The sequence below is a fragment of the Rattus norvegicus genome, chromosome 7 (assembly GCF_036323735.1).
Source record: "Rattus norvegicus strain BN/NHsdMcwi chromosome 7, GRCr8, whole genome shotgun sequence".
NCBI classification, from domain to species: domain Eukaryota; kingdom Metazoa; phylum Chordata; class Mammalia; order Rodentia; family Muridae; genus Rattus; species Rattus norvegicus.
The window spans coordinates 68,776,447-68,797,632 of NC_086025.1; the positions used below are offsets into that span (position 1 = coordinate 68,776,447).

The window sequence follows — 21,186 nt, forward strand, 5'->3', positions numbered from 1 at the left end:
ATTCTCTCCCGGGCCAGTACTTAGAGATCGCAAGTCTGCAGTTCCTCGAGTCCTCATGAAAGAAGGACATCCCAAATAAAGGGTCAGTGCATTTGCTTGCGTAAAGCCTGGAAAGTCGCTCTTACACAACTGCCTCCAAGCATTTGGAGAAGACCTGCCTCAGGCAAAGCAGGAAATGGAAAGGGTATGAAGTGAGGTGTTAGCATCTGAGAGACTCACCAACACTGCCTGGGAGGGGACTAGATGGTTTCTTTGCAGCAGGTGAGACAGCTCAGAGGGTGGAAGCCTGAAGACCTGAGGAGGAGGAAGAACCTACTCCCTGGACTTATACGGGACTTGAAAGGAGCTAGATCCTACTTTTGACTTACCTTCATCCTCTGGGAGGCCATGATAAGCACAGCTGAGGAGTAAGCATAGGCCTTGCTACTAGAGCATTAGCAAGTGAACACAAGTGACTTCCTTGCAGCACTTCTTCAACCTCACTCTCAGTCGGCACAATCTCTTACACGACACCAAAAGCACAAGCAAACCAAATGAACAAAAAGCCTTCATCAGCAGTAAGAAAGTGTAACACCAATTACAAAATAGGCAAATGTGTCTGAAAGCCTAACAGTTTGCTATAGAGAGAATTTGGGCAAAGGATCCAAAGGTACTTCTCTCCAGTGAATTTGTAAACAGATTAAACACTTGAGGGAAGGCTCAATGCTCAGTGTAGTAATTAGCACTCAGGATATGCAAACTAGCACCTCAGTGAGCTGCCAGTCCAGACCTACATAAACACAGGGCAAGTGTAGACAAGGAAGTGGAGGCACTGAGACCACCAGAAAACAAATGAAAACTGACAGTCCCTTGAAAGATTAAACACTTGCCATGGAACACAGCCATTCACTTCATTCTAAATATGTAAGCAAGAAAAATGGAAACGTCCATTCAGAGACATATGTGGATATTTAGAGCACTATTCATGATAGAAAGCAACACATGTCTATAAGCTAATTAATGGCTACATAAAATGTAACATATCCTTGTTGTAGAATATTTCTTGGCCTTAAAAAACAACAAATCACATTACAGAAACAAAAGTATTAGCATTTACCTAGATCAGGAGAGATAGTGGATGAGTGAGTGCTGATAGATACAGATGTTTAAAGGTGATGGAATGTCTAGCATAACTCTGTGCTAAAAAAAAATCATATGCTTTACATAGACAGACATATATGATTTATCTCAAAGCAAATGTCTTTTAAATTACATGAAAAGTAACAAGTGTTGGAAAGTATGCAAAGACAATGGACACCTATTGGCATAAGTGTAAATGAGTACAGCCACTGTGAAAAAAATGCTTCAGAAGTTCGTGATCTACAGTAGAATCTTTGCATGGTCACTCTAGTGGATTTATTTCCAAAGGCACCAAAATCAGAAGGTTAAAAGGATAGCTGTAGTTGTGTGCTTTTAACATCATTCACTCTAAGTAAGATACTGAGTCAGTAGACTATCAACTGGTAACTGAACTGATACAGAAAATATTAGATAGATGATAAATAGATAGATAAGATTCTTATGCCTGATTGAATACTATTTAGACTGCAACAAGAAGCCTTGCCTTTTGTGACATCTACATGAACCTAAAAGACATTTATTGTCTGGAATAAATCCAGCACAGAAAGGTGAAATCCTTCATGACTTTACTTATAAGTTACATCTTAAGATTGGGAAATTGGAGAGTAACTGCATGATTCCCAGAGGCTGAATTTAGGGAAAATTGCAAGTTGTAGATTAAAAGATAGAAAGTGGCACCCAAGTCCCGTGGGGAAGAGAGCGGACCACCCAGGAATGCAACATCCCAAGGCCATAGGACAGACTGCCACCTCTGCACACCTCAGCCCACATCCCTGATCCAAGGGGAAACTGCAGAGTGCCTCTGAACAGAGGGATATAGGAACAGACAGCCGCTGGTACCCGCAGTTCTAGTCTGCGCCCAGGACCAAACTGATCCCGCCAAACAGCTCCCTGAACCCAAATCCGGTGGGAGAGAGAGAGCTGGAACCTCAGAAGTGTGGATACTCCTGAGAAGTCAGAGGAGAATACCCTCTGCCCACAGTCCAGACCCTGGCTGGATATAGAAAACCAAAGGAAGAGACAAAGAGCCATAAACACAAGCATCACCAACAGAATACAAGAGATAGAAGAGAAAATCTCAGGGGCAGAAGATACCATAGAAAACATCAAAGCAACTGTCAAAGATAATGTAAAATGCAAAAAGCTCCTAGCCCAAAGCATACAGGAAATCCAGGACACAATGAGAAGAGCAAACCTAAGGATAATAGGTGTAGAAGAAAGTGAAGACTCCCAACTTAAAGGGCCAGTAAATATATTCAACAAATTTATAGAAGAAAATTTCCCTAACCTAAAGAAAGAGATGCCCATAAACAAACAAGAAACCTATAGAACTCCAAATAGATTGGACCAGAAGAGAAATTCCTCCTGTCACATAATAGTTAAAACTGAAAATGCACAAAACAAAGAAAGAATGTTAAAAACAGTAAGGGAAAAAGGTCAAGTGACACATAAAGGCAGAACAATAAGAATTACACCAGACTTCTTACCAGAGACTATGAAAGCTAGAAGATCCTGGACAGATGTCATACAGACCCTAAGAGAACACAAATGCCAGCCCAAGTTACTGTATCCAGAAAAACTCTCACCTAACATAGATGAAAAACCAAGATTTTCCATGACAACTCCAAATTTATGCAATATCTTTCTACAAATCCAGCCCTATAAAGGATCATAGATAGAAAACTCCAACATAAGGAGAGAAACTACACTGTACAGAAAGCAAGAATATAATTTTCTTGCATTGAAACCAAAAGAGAGACAAACGAACATAATTCCACCTATACCAACGAAAATAACAGGAAGCGACAATCATTAAAAGTCTCCCAACCAAAAGAGCCCAGGTCCAGACGGGTTTAGTGCAGAATTCTATCAAACCTTCATAGAAGACCTCATACCAATATTATCCAAACTATTCCACAAAATTGAAAAAGATGGAGCACTACCGAATTCCTTCTATGAAGCCACAATTACTCTTTTTTTCTTTTTCTTTTTTTCGGAGCTGGGGACCGAACCCAGGGCCTTATGTTTGCTAGGCAAGCGCTCTACCACTGAGCTAAATCCCCAACCCCCACAATTACTCTTATACCTAAACCACACAAAGACCCAACAAAGAAAGAGAAGTTCAGACCAATTTCCCTTATGAATATTGGCACAAAAATACTCAATAAAATTCTTGCAAACCGAATCCAAGAACACATCAAAATGATCATCCATCATGATCAAATAGGCTTCATCCCAGGGATGCAGGGATGGTTTAATATACAAAAATCCATCAGTGTAATCCACTGTATAAACAAACTCAAAGATAAGAACCACATGGTCATTTCCTTAGATGCTGAGAAAGCATTTGACAAAATTCAACACCCCTTCATGATAAAAGTTCTGGAAAGATCAGGAATTCAAGGCCCATATCTAAACTTAGTAAAAGCAAAATACAGCAAACCAGTAGCTGACATCAAACTAAATGGAGAGAAACTTGAAACAATCCCACTAAAATCAGGGACTAGACAAGGCTGCCAACTCTCTCCCTACTTATTCAATATAGTACTCGAAGTCCTAGCCAGAGCAATCAGACAGCTAAAGGTCAAAGGGCTACAGATTGGAAAGAAAGAAGTCAAAATATCACTATTTGCAGATGATATGACAGTGTACTTAAGCGACCCCAAAAGATCCACCAGAGAACTACTTAACCTGATAAACAACTTCAGCAAAGTTTTGGGGTATAAAATTAACTCAAATCATTAGCCTTCCTCTACTCAAAGGATAACTGGGCTGAGAAAGAAGTAAAGGAAATGAGACCCTTCATAATAGTCCCAAATAATATAAAATATCCTAGTGTGACTTTAACCAAGCAAGTGAAAGATCTGATGACAAGAACTTCGAATCTCTGAAGAAAGAAATTGAGGAAGATCTCAGAAGATGGAAAGATCTTCCAAGCTCATGACAGGATTAATATAGTAAAGATGGCCATTTTGCCAAAAGCAATCTACAGATTCAATGCAATCCCCATCAAAATTCCTACTCAATTCTTTATAGAGATAGAAAGAGCAATTTGCAAATTCATTTGGAATAACAAAAAAGCCAGGATAGCAAAAACTATACTCAACAATAAAAGAACATCTGTGGGAATCACCATCCCTGACTTCAAGCAGTATTACAGAGCAATAGTTATAAAAGCTGTATGTTATTGGTACAGAGACAGGCAGACAGATTAGTGGAACAGAATTGAAGACCCAGAAATGAACCCACACACCTATAGCCACTTGATCTTTCACAAAGGAGCTAAAACCATCCAGTGGAAGAAAGATAGGATTTTCAACAAATGGTGCTGGTTCAACTGGAGGTCAGCATGTAGGAGAATGCAAATTGATCCATTCTTATCACCCTGTACAAAGCTTAAGTCCAAGTGGATCGAGGACCCCCACGTCAAACCAGATACACTCAAAGTAATCGAAGAAAAATTGGGGAAGAGTCTGGAACACATGGGCACTGGGGAAAATTTCCTGAACAAAACACCAATGGCTTAAGCTCTAAGATCAAGAATTGACAAATGGGACCTCATAAAACTGCAAAGCTTTTGTAAAGCAAAAGACACTGTTGTTAGGACAAAATGGCAACCAACAGATTGGGAAAAGATCTTTACCAATCCTACATCCAATAGAGGGCTAATATCCAAAATATACAAAGAACTCAAGAAGTTCGACTCCATTTTTTAATACTCCCTATTAAAAAAATGGGGTATGGAGCTAAACAAAACATTCTCAGCTGAGGATTATTGAACAGCCAAAAAGCACCTAAAGAAATGTTGAACATGTTTAGTCATCAGGGAAATGCAAATCAAAACAACCCTTGAGATTCCACCTCACACCAGTCAGAATGGCCAAGATAAAAAATTCAGGTGACAGCAGATGCTGGTGAGGGTGTGGAGAAAGAGGAACAGTCCTCCATTTTTGGTGGGATTGCAAACTGGTAGAGCCACTCTGGAAATCAGTCTCGAGGTTCCTCAGAAAATTGAACATTATACTACCTGAGGACCCAGCTATACTACTCTTGGGCATATATCCAAAAGATGCTCCAACATACAACAAAGACACATGTTCCACTATGTTTATAGCAGCCTTATTTATAATAGCCAGAAGCTGGAAAGAACCCAGATGCCCTTCAACAGGTGAATGGATTCAAGAAATGTGGTACATCTACACAATGGAGTACTACTCGGGTATCAAAAACAATGACTTCATGAAATTCATAGGCAAGTGGAATGAACTAGAAAATATCATCCTGAGTGAGGTAACCCAATCACAGAAAAACACACATGGTATGCACTCATTGATAAGTGGATATTAGCCAAAAAGCTCAACTTACCCAAGATGCAATCTATAGACCACAGGAAGCTCAAGAAGAAGGATGACCAAAATGCAGGTGCTCCCACTCCTTCTTAAAAGGGGGAAAAATAATCATACAAGGGGATATAGAAGCAAAGTTTAGAGCAGAGACTCAAGGAATGGCCATTCAGAGCCTGACACACATGTGGCCTATATATATATATATATAGCTAGCCACCAAAACCAGATAAGATTGATGAAACTAAAAAATGCATGCGGAAAGGGACTGGATATAGATCTCTCCTGAGAGACACATCCAGAGTACGTCCAATACAGAGGTCAATGCTAGCAGCAAATCATCGAACTGAGAATAGGACCCCCTTGAGGGGAATTAGAGGAAGGACTGAAAGAGTTGAAGGAGCTTGTAACCCCATAAAAACAACAATGCCAACCAACCAGAGCTTCCAGGGACTCTACCCAAAGACTATACACGGACTGACCCAGGGCTCCAACTTTATATGTTGCAGAGAATAGCCTTATTGCGGCACCAGTGGAAGGGAAAGCCCTTGGCCTTGCCAAGGTTGGACCCCCAGTGCAGGGGAACATGGGGAAGGGCAATAAGGGGTATGTACAGGGGGAATACTTGCATAGGGGACGGGGAGGAGAGGGAATGGGGCCTTATGGACAGAAAACTGGGAAGGGGAAAAACCTTTGAAATGTAAGTGAAGAAATATATAATAAAAAATTTAAAAAAAAGAAAAAAGGTAGAAAGTTTCAAATAGACTGGAGGTGGGTAGATTTTGAGATCTGTTCGATAGAAGAATGACTACATTCAACAATAATATATGTTTCAAAATAACCAAGAGAGTAAATTTCAAATGTCTGACCACAAAAGCAACTATTTGCTATGTTAATGAGTTCAATTTCATTATACCATGTTGTGTGTGTATGTATACATGTATGTGTCGATATATCTAACTGCGATTTGTCAGTCAAAAATAATTATAGTCACGTTTGCCAAGAATAGTGATATATATCTTTAATTTCAATATACAATAGGCAGAGCAGGTGAATCTGAGTTTGAGGCTGGCCTGGTCCAATCTAGCAGACAGATATACACTGACACAAAAAATATAAAGCTTTTTGAATTGGGATAGAAAGTATAGAAATAAGGTTTTAGGAAACAGATACTGTAGGGTATGGTTTTAAATGATTTATACAGTGGGTTTAGATGCCCAAATCCTAATTTCATTATCTAATAATTCTATGATTTTTAGCAAATTACATTTTAAAGCTTCAGTTTTTTTATCTTAGAATGTGAGAAATAGTATACAATTTATAGAGTTAGTATATATGATAAAATAGAAAAGAGCCAGTAGTAAATATCACCGGTGTGTTGATATTTTTGCTTCAGAAACTCTGAGGGAACCAATTAGGTTATCATCATTACCATCTTAATCACCCATCTATAGGTACCTATCGTGTGTGCATATTCATACACGAAGCTTATATAAATATATGAGCATACTTCTAAAGCCAGAAGCCTGTGATCTAGTTCGAAGAGAATTGCAATAGAAGGCACTCTTTGCTGCATGCCAGCTCTGTGATAGAGACCACATGTCCTAAAGGATTATAGGAAAGAGAGTTACTGCTGTGAGCTGAGGGAGGATAGGCTTCACAGAGGACAATAACTTTGCAGAGGGTGAGGAATCCACATAAACAGTAACATGGAGGCAGATAGGTGAGTATGAAGATGCAGAATGGGGAATTTCTATCAAAGAGTTGTGAGTAGTGGCGTAATAAGAGAGTTCCCTGAGCTGGTCAGACGCTTAGTGGATGAATGCGTTTGCTGCCTGATGCTGTGAAAGCTCATGAACTCATGTGGTAAAAGAGAAAAGTAATTCCTACAAGCTGTCTTCTGACCTCTGCAAGTGTGCACACACATACATGCACTCAGGCATACACATACCTGTGGACACACATACGCGTGTGTGGGGGGCGGGGGGAGGCAGAGGGAGAGGGAGAAGGAGAAAAAGAGGGAGAGGGAGAGGGGTTGGTTTAGAGAGGAAGTGTCAGAGTAGATGGTTTATCTCACAGGCAGTGGTCTGCCATAACCATAGCCTCTCATTATCTGCCGTCCTTTACCTGTGATGACCACTTTTTCTGTAGTATTGTCTTGTGCTTAGTTTACTTAGAAAGTTTTTGTAGTTCTTGTAGAACAGCATTTCCCAAACAGTAGTACACACAAAAGTTGCTGGCTCTGTCTGTCTGTCTGTCTGTCTGTCTGTCTGTCTGTCTCTCTCTCTCTCTCTCTCTCTCTCTCTCTGTGTGTGTCACACATGCACACATGTGTATGTGTGTGCACATGTATGTGTGTATCAGTGGGCTTCCGCTTTAGCTCACATGTTTGACTTGAGGCTCTAGAATAAGTAAGCACCCTGGAACTTGCTGAAACTTGCTGAATGGCCTACTCAAGAGGCCCTGTTGTAAGCCTGAGTGGCATCAAAAAAAGAGTTGATATTTTTAAACCTGTCACCTAGGTTCTTTCTGGGTGTTGCCTTTCCAACTTTGTCTTCCATTATTCTCACATTACCTTTATAACTATTCAGAAAACTACCTCCTTAAAGTGACTGAAGGTTTTAACTCTCAAAGTTATCCTAATTAAAGTATGCTGCAGTGTGAAATTTCCTGGTGATCTGAATCAAGCTGAGTTGAGCTCTTTAGAACGTTTTCCTTGTTTCACATACAAATATGTGGACGAGTACAGTGCTAATTTCCACAGAAAGGCAAAGGGCAAGCAAGGTGTTTCCTAGTGCATAGAAATGGCAATAATGGTCTAGAAATGTTCTCTCCCCTTGGTTACTTTTCATTTCAGGACCTTTACAGTATTTTTTTCAAACTACTAATAATGAATGACAGAAGAGCATATAGCCTTAGTTCAGTTTGCATTTGATTTTTTTTTTAGGAGAAGCACCCCACCAACTGAGTAATCGTTGGAGCTCCTGTTACTAGGTCAATGATTTCATTTTTTGAATTCTATTCCTTAGAAGGTTCAACCTTTATTTTCTATTTAATTGAGTATTTATTTACATTTCAAATGTTATTCCCTTTCCCGGTTTCCTGTGGATAAGCTCCCTAACCCCTTCCCCTCCCCTTCTATAAGGGTCTTCCCCTCCCCATCCACCCCCCCCCCCTTTAGCCCTCACCTCTCCTGCCAATGACATTCCCCTACACTGGGGGGTCTAACCTTGGCAGGACCAAGGGCTTCTTCCATTGGTGCCCATCAAGGCCATCCTCTGCTACATATGCAGCTGGAGCCATGGGTCTGTCCATGTGTAGTCTTTGGGTAGTAGTTTAGTCCCTGGGAGCTCTTGCTGGTTGGCATTGGTTGCAAGCCCCTTCAGCTCTTTCAATCCTTTCTCTAATTTCTCCAGTGAGGTCCTGTTCTCAGTTCAGTGGTTTGCTGCTAGTATTCTCTCTGTATTTGACATGCTCTGGCTGTGTCTCTCAGGAGACAGCTATATCCGATTCCTGTCAGCATGCACTTCTTAGCTTCATCCATCTTATCTAGTTTTGGTGGATATATATATATATATGCCACATGTGGGGCAGGCTCTGAACAGCCATGGCGCTCGCAGGTAGATTTGCTGAAGGAGGCAGAGACAGGAGGATCATGAGTTCGAGGCCAACCTGAGCTTTACATTTGATCTTCTTTAGGAAGTTAGAGGGTAGCCAGGAAAGTTTGCAAATGAGCCTTAGTTTTGCATACTTGGTAGATTTTGGTATGTCAGCCAGATAACAAATCCCTGAGGGTTGAGCTACTTTAAAGAAATTGGTGTTAGCTGAACCAAGTTTATTTGGTAAATAGTAACAAAAGTTAATTTGGTATTTTGTTAAGGAACTCTATTCTGTCAGGCACTGATAACTGCTACTAGGTGAAATTCATTGTGAATATGCTCAACTTAGTCTGCATATTGGAAATTAATTTTGGAGCATGCTAATTTTTTGCTTCATTTCCATGAATTCTATAATTTCTTTAAATAATTATATGTGATTTATCTGATAATCAAATAAGAATTTATATATACTTATCAGTAGACATTTATTCAAGTTCAGCTACAGTTATGTTAAGCTCATAGTTGTAAGGCAGAAGCCCACTGGAATATTTAATAACCAGTCTCGTACATTGCTCCAGAAGCTAAACACATATTTTTGTTTGACTCCTACAGAGAATGCATAGGCTCAGTAAACTTTCATTTGCTTCAGGGTTAGGGCTGACTCCATCTTAAAGCAAGTTTATGAGAGTGGCTGATGTGATACAGTTGTTTCTAGTAAAATCAGACTAGCTCTAAGGAGCCAATCTAGGTCAGTCTCTGAGTAAATCTATGAGAAACAGACTCCAGCTCAGACACCACTGTAAAGCCTGATCTAATGAGCACTTGCAGCTGACTTAATCCTATTGCAGATCTTTAAGCAGCCATGGGACAAAATGGTTTCCACATTGTCATCAGTGGAAAGAGCTCTAGATTTTATCACCAGAAAGAATACATACCTTGTACACACAGTAGCCACTTTTAAAGAATTAACATCATGATCCTTTCTAAGCCAGGTTGTTCCTGATGCAAACCCTGATTAAAGTGCCTAGAATGTGTTGTTTTGTTTTCTTAAAACCTGAGTTCATTAAGAAATGACAACGTGTCAAACTTAGAACTCTGAATATAATGTAAAGAATTAGATCTACATACAATGGCCAAGCTACTCTGATTCCTTATGCATGGCAGAGGCATATAATTAGACCTGGAGAGGTGATGAGAACTGGCCCTGAGTTCAGACCCTGCAGTGCCAACTTGTCCTTAGTACTAGTTTGTTTTCATGAGCTTAGGAATTCCTGAAAGTAAGTTTGGGCTATGCAAGCTTACGAGTAAGGGAAAATAGCATAAAAGGTAGATGTTGTTTGACCCCACCCCCTTGTTTTTCTTTCTGGTCTACCATTTTGAAACACCAATAATGATCCAAGGGTTATAGTCCATTACCACTAGGCTCAGCCCTCTTCCTGATTTACAACACAGATTAGACCACACATGGCAATAAAACTCAACTTGACTGAGCTACCTCCATATCGCAGCTAGTGCAGCAGTGTTGGGAGCTGTGAGGATGTGAATGGAAAATAGTGGGCAGGCGTGGGCAGTCACAGTACAGAGACCTGTGACCATCACCTCTTGAGTGGAAACTGACTCTAGTACATTGCTGTGTCTGTTCTGCATGATGAGTATCCTTTGTGCTGTTTTTTTTTTTTTTTAATACTTGCCTCATTGTTGACAAAACTTGTCCTTGATGGGACAGTTACATTGTGTGGGATTTTGTGTAACATCTGGCTTAGAGAAAATAAAGCATAAAAAATTAGTTTTATTCTACTCTATGATATTCAAGTTTATACCTTGATTCTTTATTAAGTTTCAGTTTTGTTGTAGTTAGTCTCATGTAGCCATAGGCTAGCCTAGAACTTTGCTAAAAAGGATGACCTAGAACTCTGAATCTTCTTGCCTTTGCATTCCGTGCTGTGATAACAGCATGCACCACCACCACGAGCTTTAGTTTACTTTAAATAAAAAATATCATTGACTGGGTTCAATGGAGAAAACGTTTTACACCAAAGTCCAATTATTCTATGCTTTTTTAAAAACATTTTCTATTTTTCTATTGAATATTTTATGTATTTACATGTCAAATGTTATCCCTTTTCCCAGTTCCCCCTTCTCCCATGTCCTCCTCCCCTCCTTCTGTGAGGATGTCCCCCTTCCCACCCACCCACTCCTTCCTCTACACCCTGGCATTCCCCTACAATGGGCAAAAGAGCCTCCACAGAATGAACCAAGGGTTTTTCCTCCTATTGATGCCAGACAATGCCATCCTCTGCTACATATGTAGCTGGAGCCATGGGGTCCTCTTTGGTTAGTGGTTTAGTCCCTAGGAGCTCTGAGGGGTCTGGTTGGTTGATATTCTTGTTTTTCCTATGGGGTTGCAAATCCATTCAGTTCCTTTAGTCTCTTCTCTTAACTCCTCCATTGGGGTCCCCTTGTTCAGTCCAATGGTTAGCTGCAAGCAGCCTCATATGTATCAGTAGGACTCTGGCAGAGCCTCTCTGGCATCCATATCAGGCTCATGTCAGCAAGCACTTCTTGGCATCAGCAATAGTGACTGGGTTTGGTGACAGCATATGGGATGGATCCCCAGGTGGGGCAGTCTCTGGATGACCTTTCCTTCAGTCTCTGCTCCACTTTTTGTCCCTGTATTTCCTCCCTTGAGTATTTTGTTCTCTCTTCTAAAAAGAACTCAAGCAGGGTTGGGGATTTAGCTCAGCGGTAGAGCGCTTGCCTAGCGAGCGAAAGGCCCTGGGCCCTGGGTTCGGTCCCCAGCTCCGGAAAAAAAAAAAATAATGCAAAAAGAACTCAAGCATCCACATTTTGGTCTTCCTTCTTCTTGAGCTACATATGGTCTGTGAATTGTATCTTAAGTATTCCAAGCTTTGGGTCTAATATCTACGTGTGCATACCATGTGTGCTTTTTGTGACAGGATTACCTTACTCAGGATGGTATTTTCTAGATCTATTCATTTACCTATGAATTTCATGAGGTCATTGTTTTTGATAGCTGAGTAGTACTCCATTGTGTAGATGTACCATATTTTCTGTATCTATTCCTCTGTTGAAGAAAATCTGGGTTCTTTCCAGCTTCTAGCAATTATAAGTAAGGCTGCTATGAACATAGTGGAGCACGTGTCTTTTTTATATGTTGGGACATCTTTTGGATGTATGCCCAGGAGTTGTATAGCTGGGTCCTCAGGTAGTGCTATGTCCAATTTTCTGAGGGACCCCCCAGACTTAATCTGTGCTTTTTAAAACATTTCCTACCATATCACTGAGTTGAAATAGCAATTCCCCAAAATATTTTCTGATCTGTAATACTCAATCATTAGAAGTATAAAAATATACTCGTTTCTTGATAAAATTAGTACAATTTGCTATTTACCTAAAGTTCCCAATGTGGATAATCATTGTATTAAAGTCCAGTAACTACCTCTTCCAGTCCTGGCATGCCGTTCTATTTCCTATCTATTTGAATAGGGAAGCACATGATTTTTTTTTCAACTTTATAAATACACTCATTTGTCATTCAGTATGCTTTAACCACTCCTCATTTTAACAGCATTTGATTTGGAAAGGCAGACATGATGTTTACTTGTTTGAGAGCACTGCTAAGTTTTAGTCAGGGCATAAATCAGGATACAGTAATATACAGATTTGATTGAAACTTTGATGGTTTTACACTTGACTTTTTTATAATTTATAAGATGTGGAAAATGAACTCATAATTGGAAAAAGCTATTTTGATCCAGGTCAAAGTCTGATTGATGCCTGACGAAGGACGTGTCAATGCTATGTCACACTCCCTCAGTTACCAAAGGCGGGATTCCAGGCATGTGCACCTGCACCTAGCTAAGCTTGTAGCAGGCTTTTTCCTGCCTCATAGTGACCACTGAACACAGAAATGAAGTGCAGTTGAAATAGAAGCTACATTTCCCCTCATTTTCATTAGAGCAAAAATGTAGTCCTTGCAAATACTCAAGAGTTTGCTTTCTACACATTTCTTCTTGTAATACATTTGAAAATATATTTATAGCACTTGTATTATTCAAGCTGGTGTGTGTGTGTGTGTGTGTGTGTGTGTGTGTGTGTGTGTGTGTGTGTTGGGTTTGAGTTTTGGCATTGTTCCTGTCCCCCACCTCCTAGATGTCAGGAGTGTATTAATGTGCCACCACACCTGGCTGGGGTTGATTTTCAGTGTGATTTTAAAAATGCTCCTATGACCTAACAAGAAGCTTCAACCTGACTTGTCTTTTCTATTCCAAAGTGCCATGGAAAAGCGTCTTATTAAAATAAGGAGAAATGACTGCACTTCGTTGCTTAATGTTGTCCCTTGCCCCATGTGGTTTTAGTGCCTTCTGAGGCACTGAGGCTCAGCAGACTGCAGTTTGAACTAGTAAACATGTTATATTAAGAAGAAGAAGTCACTCCAGTCCCTCTTTCTTGAACTCCAGCTTTCAGCACCATAATGCAGTGCTGTGGACGGGTAGGGAAATTCACTGAAGTCATCTAAGAAATAAACTAGCAGAGTGCTGTGCTTTCCTAGCTATTGAAAACCTTAAACTGAGACCTACTGATAGTGAAACTGTAGAACCCCTGTGATTTAAGGACCATCTGGTTGTGCTCATGGCTTTAAAGCTGTTATCTCCACATAAAATTTCAGAATCCTATACTTTTTTTCACCAAACTATCCATTTTTAAGCCACAAATATTTTCCCATCTCTTTCAGATTTTATCTAAAAGTATATTTTAACAGTATTTTAAAAGTTCTTAAACAATAACAATTTATCTTGATGGATGGCATGCTGTGTTTTTTCATTTTATTTTAATTAGCCATTGTGGAACCAAATTCCCTTTTGTTTTAGTCTTTGGAATATTGTTTAATTATTGTTATCATGCCAGATATCTCAAAGGTTATTTTACCAATACAGTCTCATTTAACATAACCCATATGGAATCAATAGTCTAGTTTCCTAAAGTGAATGCTTGGAAAATCTTACATTCACATGTTAAGAGTACACATCCTTTCCTCATTAGTTGGAAAGTACAGGGATTTTGGCACAGGTTCTGTGTGGAAGCATTGTGCAGCTTTTATATGGATTTTGTTTTTAGCCTTTGATGACACTGTTTAGAATAGGAAGTATCTAATAAGTAAAGCATTTTGTCTCAAGTGCTGCCAGTGTGTTTAATATATGCCTGGAGGTCTGAAACATTATCTTCTTCACTACAGTAATATGCATTTAATTCTCTGAAAGCAGAAGGTCCAACTTTTAAAAGGGACGCAAAGTACATTTTCAAACAGAATAATTCAAAACATATGGAACAGGGGACCAGAGTTATGTACAGTTGGTTTTTATGGTTTAATCATGATCATGTTAATGCACACCAGTAGCTAATTAAAGAAAACTTTTATTGTCCATTTTAACTAAGTTAGGTAAGGAGTGGGGGAGCCGGTGATCTGTGGTGCTCAGAGATGCACACTGCACTCCCCACAGCACACAGGAACGACGCAGGGTTGGCCTCAGACTGATTTACGTTGTGAACTCTTTGTCTTTTCAGATGAGTGGTAAATTTGATGAGGCCCAGGTTTAAGGCCCAACACATACAATGAATCATAAAATAGTCCTAACAGTGGGCCAGCTCTTCCTCAACAGGATGGATAAATCCACAGTGAGATGGTGACAAAGTGTTGGACTTTCAAATATGCCTCCATATCCACCTTATTGTGATACTAAAATGATTCAGATGCTTGCAGAAAGAGTCAGGCTTGTGCAGTGCTCCCATTGCAAGGATTAGTTCCTAATACTGAGTCAGGCTTGTGCAGTGTTCCCATTTCAAAGATTAGTTCCTAATAGTCAGGCTTGTGCAGTGCTCCCATTGCAAGGATTAGTTCCTAATACTGACAGATTTGGGGCTCTTTTTTTTTCCCCAGTGAGATCCAGTCTTTTATTTCTGGGTCACTGGTTCAAATTCCATTCTGGTCAGTAGTGAGCAGAATTAGCTACCAGATGAATTCTGTTCAGTAACCCGTGTGTCTTGAGCAGATAGCTGCCACCTTGCCCCTACCATTTACCTCCATCTCAAGACTTCAGGGACATGTCCTGGAGCCTGTTGTGTAACTCTCCGTGCAGACTGGATGGGTGTTTGTGTTCTCATGTTAACACCTATAGGAGCAATTAATATGCTTGTTCTCAGAGAGACAAGATTTTAAACATCAGTGTGTGAGTCGGAAACAAATTCTGCATTCATGAAGCCTGCGTATTTCCAGGTGTTCATCTGGGGCTGACTTTCCTGGTCGAGAGAACAAGGATAGCTTTTGAAGAGGGAACTCTCACTTGGAGGTATATTTGAAATTTTGACAGAATGACACAGAGCTTGAAAAGTTAAGCTGTTACTTGAGAGCAAGGAACCATTTTAACTTACTTCCTAAATTATATTTGTTCTTGTATTCCAAGAATACTAGTGAGGTGTTTTCTTTTACTTATAAACTGTCAGCTTTCTCCTCATGGCCCTATTGAATAACCTCCTTCTGCCTCAGTTGGTAGCAATCCTCTCTCAAAAGATGACAGCATTTAGGAAAGACAGTGTATATAATATGCTTGCTCTGTAACAAGCAGCAATCACTCACACCTGTTCACACTGCTGAGGCAGACTGTAGTATAAGGAATCAGTGTGCAAGGGAGAAAGCGGGGCAGCACCCGGAAGGGTTGCAGACGTTTCTATGAAGAGGGAGGGAGTTGTTTTAACCTATCAGCCATAAAGCGTTGGATTCCTGTTTTCAGTGCAGCACCTCGTGCAGTGCTCTGTTGCATGTGAATACTACAGTTTAAGGAGGCCATCCAGAGACCAAGGATTGCTTACCGTATGCTTAGCTCACAATACAGAGCATGCACAATCCCAAAAGCTTCATGAGTCTGTGAAAGACATTACAAAGCTCAGTATTGGGAAGTCTTCAAAACCATGCATCTGCATCTTGACAATCATTAATTCAGTCTGCTATGTGATTTGTTTTCATTTGCTAGTATAGGAAGAACAATTACCACTGCACATTTAAGGATCCTCTTCGATATGTTGAGGACTTATCCCTACTTATCATTCTATCTAGGAGTTCTTCACTTGGTAAAAACTACAGACCTTTAGCACCTGCCTAGTTTAGGGAATTTTCTCTGTGCCAGGCACTGCTACTTTCTAAAGTAGACTGCATTTTGAAATCCTCAGACCAACACTGTGAAGAATAATTAACTCTGTCTTATGAATATCCGTATAAAGGTTTACAGTCGTCCAAAGTATAGGACTTGGTCTCCCATTTGTCTGACTCAAAGAACTATATATATAGCTATACACCACTATAACTTATCTGTAGGAATACTCTGAAAGTATGTGTACCATTAAATGTTCTCCTCACAGGAGTGTGAATATGGAGTATGATGTATATCAGACTAGATGGTATAGCCTGCTGAACATGTAGTGAGTGTGTGTGTGTGTGTGTGAAATTGTGTGTGTATTATGTCGTGTGTGTGTGTGTGTGTGTGTGTGTGTGTGTGTGTGTGTGTGTCTTATGTCCCATTGTTTTGGGTCCTGATTAACTAAAAATCATAAAAGAAAATAATACAATGGAGAAAGGTAGTGAATACAAAATGTAAATGGCTGTGGGTGCAAAAGTGTACTGTTTACTGTAACCCTGTTATAAGCATCAGTACACACTAAAGTTAGGATACAGTTCAAAAATAAGGGTTCTCTCCCTTGAAAGCCTCCGTGCATCCACACGGCCATCTGCTAGTCAAGTCCTTGGAGTCACTGTAGTTCGACAGCCTGGTCAAAGAGGAACCGGTGACTTAGAGCTAGACTTATTTCTTCATTTAATTGTATCCCAGCCTTCCTTGCTTCTAAGTTGTCACCACAGAAAACAGTGAAAATAGTGTCATAATAAATTATTGTAATTATTGTTACATAATAAAGTATTGTGTAGTGTGTGCTACAGGTGTGTGTACCAGGCTGTACTGTTATATGATGGCAGTACTTACACATCATGTCATATCACATAAATGTAAGAAATCCATTGTTCAGTGAAATTAGCATAACCAGGACATCACAATGGAACAGAACATTTTCAGTCCCACAATTTAGTGGAAACTGGTGTATATGCAGTCCATCATCTAACCATATTGTTCTAATAATATATGATATTAACACCACAATTCAGTATGATAGAACTTTATATTTTAGCATGGTATAATTTATGCTGTACTAGAATTATGAGAAGTATTAAGATTACCAAGAAGAGAACATATTGATGGATGACTCTTAGCCACCTGCTTCCAGCTCAGTGAAGTGCTGTGGTTAGACAAGAGCACAGTGTAGACAGATTGACTTGAGGACAAGAGCACCGTTTGGATCAAGTAACTTCAGAAAACAGTGCCATCAATGGGAGGAGAAGCCCTTGGTCCTGCCAAGGCTCGACACCTCCCCTCCAATGTAGGGCAATGTCAGAGCGGGAAAGGGGCAAGGGATGGGTGGATGGGCTAGGGGAGTTATGGTCAGGAAACCGGGAAAGGGAATAACATTTGAAATGTAGATAAAAAATATCCAATTAGAGTGTTTAATGGTACACATTAGAGTGCCCTCTAAGGGTAGGGTTACGTTGTTTGGTTTCAAATATGTTAAGTCTTTGTGTTTCTCAGCACTATAGAATCAAGATAAAAATTGTTGGGAAAGTTCCTAAGTGTGTCCTCATTATCATTGATTAAGTTATTTATATTTTACAGTGTGTCTTTGGGAGTCAGCTTACACTAGTTTGTAGCATTTGGCAAAATATTTTTAGCCAGTCAAATTAGAATATAATAACTGATAAATAACACTTAGGAGATACACTGTGCCTTAAGAATATTTCTCCATTCCAAGTTGTCTTGGATCCTAGTGCAATCCTTTGAAAAGGTGATTGGAAACACTCAATAACTTAAATATTTTCATACTATTAACATCTGAGAGCTTATTTAGAATTTCTCATTAATTCTTGTAGATGTGTCTTAGCAAGAATAAAACCCCAAATTATAATTATGTGGGACTCATTGAAAAGTATGTCATGACATTAAATGAAATGGTGCATGCTTTTTACAGGCTCTTTTAAGACAGTACAGGAGACAGACAGACAAAAGACTGACTGTGCGACTGTGTGCCCGAGGCCAGTGTGACTGCACAGAGGTCACAGCAGGTGTGAGCTACGTAACGAGACCCTGCCAAAGAGAGAAATAACTGACAAGGGTGATACCTTGTCGTCTAGAAATGGGCTTTCAGCTTCCTCTGTAATATGATTATAACCACAAAGGAGACTGAGTAGAGGGAAGCTGTTGAGTAACACAGCTGATGACACTTGCTAGTGCATAGGGAATAATGAATAGGGGGTTTGTGTTTCTCGTGTAGTGTTTTTGATTTCCCATATTTATATGGATTAGTCTCTATCACTTCAAATAAAACCAAGTGAGTGTCCAGTGCCAGCTAGGTTGTTAGCATATCCCAGGAGAAGCAGAGGGTCTCAGAGGGACTTTGCCCATCCGCTGCCACCACAGTCCTTTCTTCTCCACAAGGCGTCATTCATCAGTGGGAAGTCTACCCTCGGAGGCCTTCATAACTGGAGTGTTGACTTGACAGCTCACCTTTACCCTCCTCCCAAGTCCTGTTGTAGAAAAAGAAAAAGTCACATCTTTCTAAGTGCCATCCACTTTTTTTTTCTTTTTGGCTTTTAACAAGTGTTGAATATATATATATATATATATATTATTAACTTGAGTGTTTCTTATTTACATTTCGAGTGTTATTCCCTTTCCCAGTTTCTGGGCAAACGTCCCCGTAAACCCTCCCCCTCCCCTTCTTTATGGGTGTTCCCCTCCCCATCCTCCCCCATTGCCGCCCTCCCCCCAACAATCACGTTCACTGGGGGTTCAGTCTTAGCAGGACCCAGGGCTTCCCCTTCCACTGGTGATCTTACTAGGATATTCATTGCTTCCTATGAGGTCAGAGTCCAGGGTCAGTCCATGTATAGTCTTTAGGTAGTGGCTTAGTCCCTGGAAGCTCTGGTTGCTTGGCATTGTTGTACATATGGGGTCTCGAGCTCCTTCAAGCTCTTCGAGTTCTTTCTCTGATTCCTTCAACGGGGGTCCTATTCTCAGTTCAGTGGTTTGCTGCTGGCATTCGCCTCTGTATTTGCTGTATTCTGGCTGTGTCTCTCAGGAGCGATCTACATCCGGCTCCTGTCAGTCTGCACTTCTTTGCTTCATCCATCTTGTCTAATTGGGTGGCTGTATATGTATGGGCCACATGTGGGGCAGGCTCTGAATGGGTGTTCCTTCTGTGGCTGTTTTAATCTTTGCCTCTCTCTTCCCTGCCAAGAGTGTTCTTGTTCCCCTTTTAAAGAAGGAGTGAAGCATTCACATTTTGATCATCCGTCTTGAGTTTCATTTGTTCTAGGCATCTAGGGTAATTCAAGCATTTGGGCTAATAGCCACTTATCAATGAGTGCATACCATGTGTGTTTTTCTGTGATTGGGTTACCTCACTCAGGATGATATTTTCCAGTTCCAACCATTTGCCTACGAATTTCATAAAGTCATTGTTTTTTATAGCTGAGTAATATTCCATTGTGTAGATGTACCACATTTTCTGTATCCATTCCTCTGTTGAAGGGCATCTAGGTTCTTTCCAGCTTCTGGCTATTATCAATAAGGCTGCTATGAACATAGTGGAGCACGTGTCTTTTTTATATGTTGGGGCATCTTTTGGGTATCGATCCATGCTTATCATCCTGTACAAAGCTTAAGTCCAAGTGGATCAAGGACCTCCACATCAAACCAGATACACTCAAACTAATAGAAGAAAAACTAGGGAAGCATCTGGAACACATGGGCACTGGAATAAATTTCCTGAACAAAACACCAATGGCTTATGCTGTAAGATCAAGAATCGACAAATGGGATCTCATAAAACTGCAAAGCTTCTGTAAGGCAAAGGACACTGTGGTTAGGACAAAACGGCAACCAACAGATTGGGAAAAGATCTTTACCAATCCTACAACAGATAGAGGCCTTATATCCAAAATATACAAAGAACTCAAGAAGTTAGACCGCAGGGAAACAAATAACCCTATTAAAAAAAAGGGCTATAGAGCTAAACAAAGAATTCACAGCTGAGGAATCCCGAATGGCTGAGAAACACCTAAAGAAATGTTCAACATAGTCATAAGGGAAATGCAAATCAAAACAACCCTGAGATTTCACCTCACACCAGTGAGAATGGCTAAGATCAAAAACTCAGGTGACAGCAAATGCTGGCGAGGATGTAGAGAAAGAGGAACACTCCTCCATTGTTGGTGGGGTTGCAGACTGGTACAACCATTCTGGAAATCAGTCTGGGGTTCCTCAGAAAATTGGACATTGAACTGCCTGAGGATCCAGCTATACCTCTCTTGGGCATATACCCATCCACTTACTTAGTGACAGTCTTTGCCCTCAAAATCTGAATATCTTATAGTTTCCCTCTTTCTAAAAACTATACAAAATTCTACAAACCAGTTTTATGATAAGATGAAAAACAGTGTACCCTGAGCCCAGGTGGAATCAGTGTTCACCAGTGGTTACCCCAGTTGGTAGCTGAAGTCATTTATTGCATTATTTGGAAGATTATTGTAAGACTACTAACGTAATTTGGGGAAATTTTTTTTCTTTTTTTTCCATCTTTATTAACTTGGGTATTTCTTATTTACATTTCAAATGTTATTCCCTTTCCAGGTTTTCAGGCCAACATCCCCCTAACGCCTACCCCTCCCCTTCTACATGGGTATTCCCCTCCCCATCCTCCCCCCATTACCACCCTCCCCCCAAGAATCCCGTTCACTGTGGGTTCAGTCTTGGCAGGACCAAGGGCTTGGGGAAACATTTTTAATGGCTGATTTATTTTATTAATATAAAGTAAGAAATACTGACACTCTGAAATACATTTTAATCAAGGAGATGCACATTTGATATTTGTTCTCAAGAATTCCTTGGCATGGTGTCAGGCATGTAACCTCAGCTGTTGGGAGACTGAGCATAAGGATTGCTGTGAAT

The 21,186-nt window shown here is 40.2% G+C and overlaps 1 protein-coding gene across 17 annotated transcripts in view; it reads left to right on the plus strand.

Annotated features, from left to right (window-relative positions):
• The window catches only part of Vps13b (vacuolar protein sorting 13 homolog B), a 576,579-nt gene that overhangs the window by 339,451 nt on the left and 215,942 nt on the right, over positions 1-21,186 (plus strand). The gene's annotated exons all lie outside the window — the stretch shown is intronic.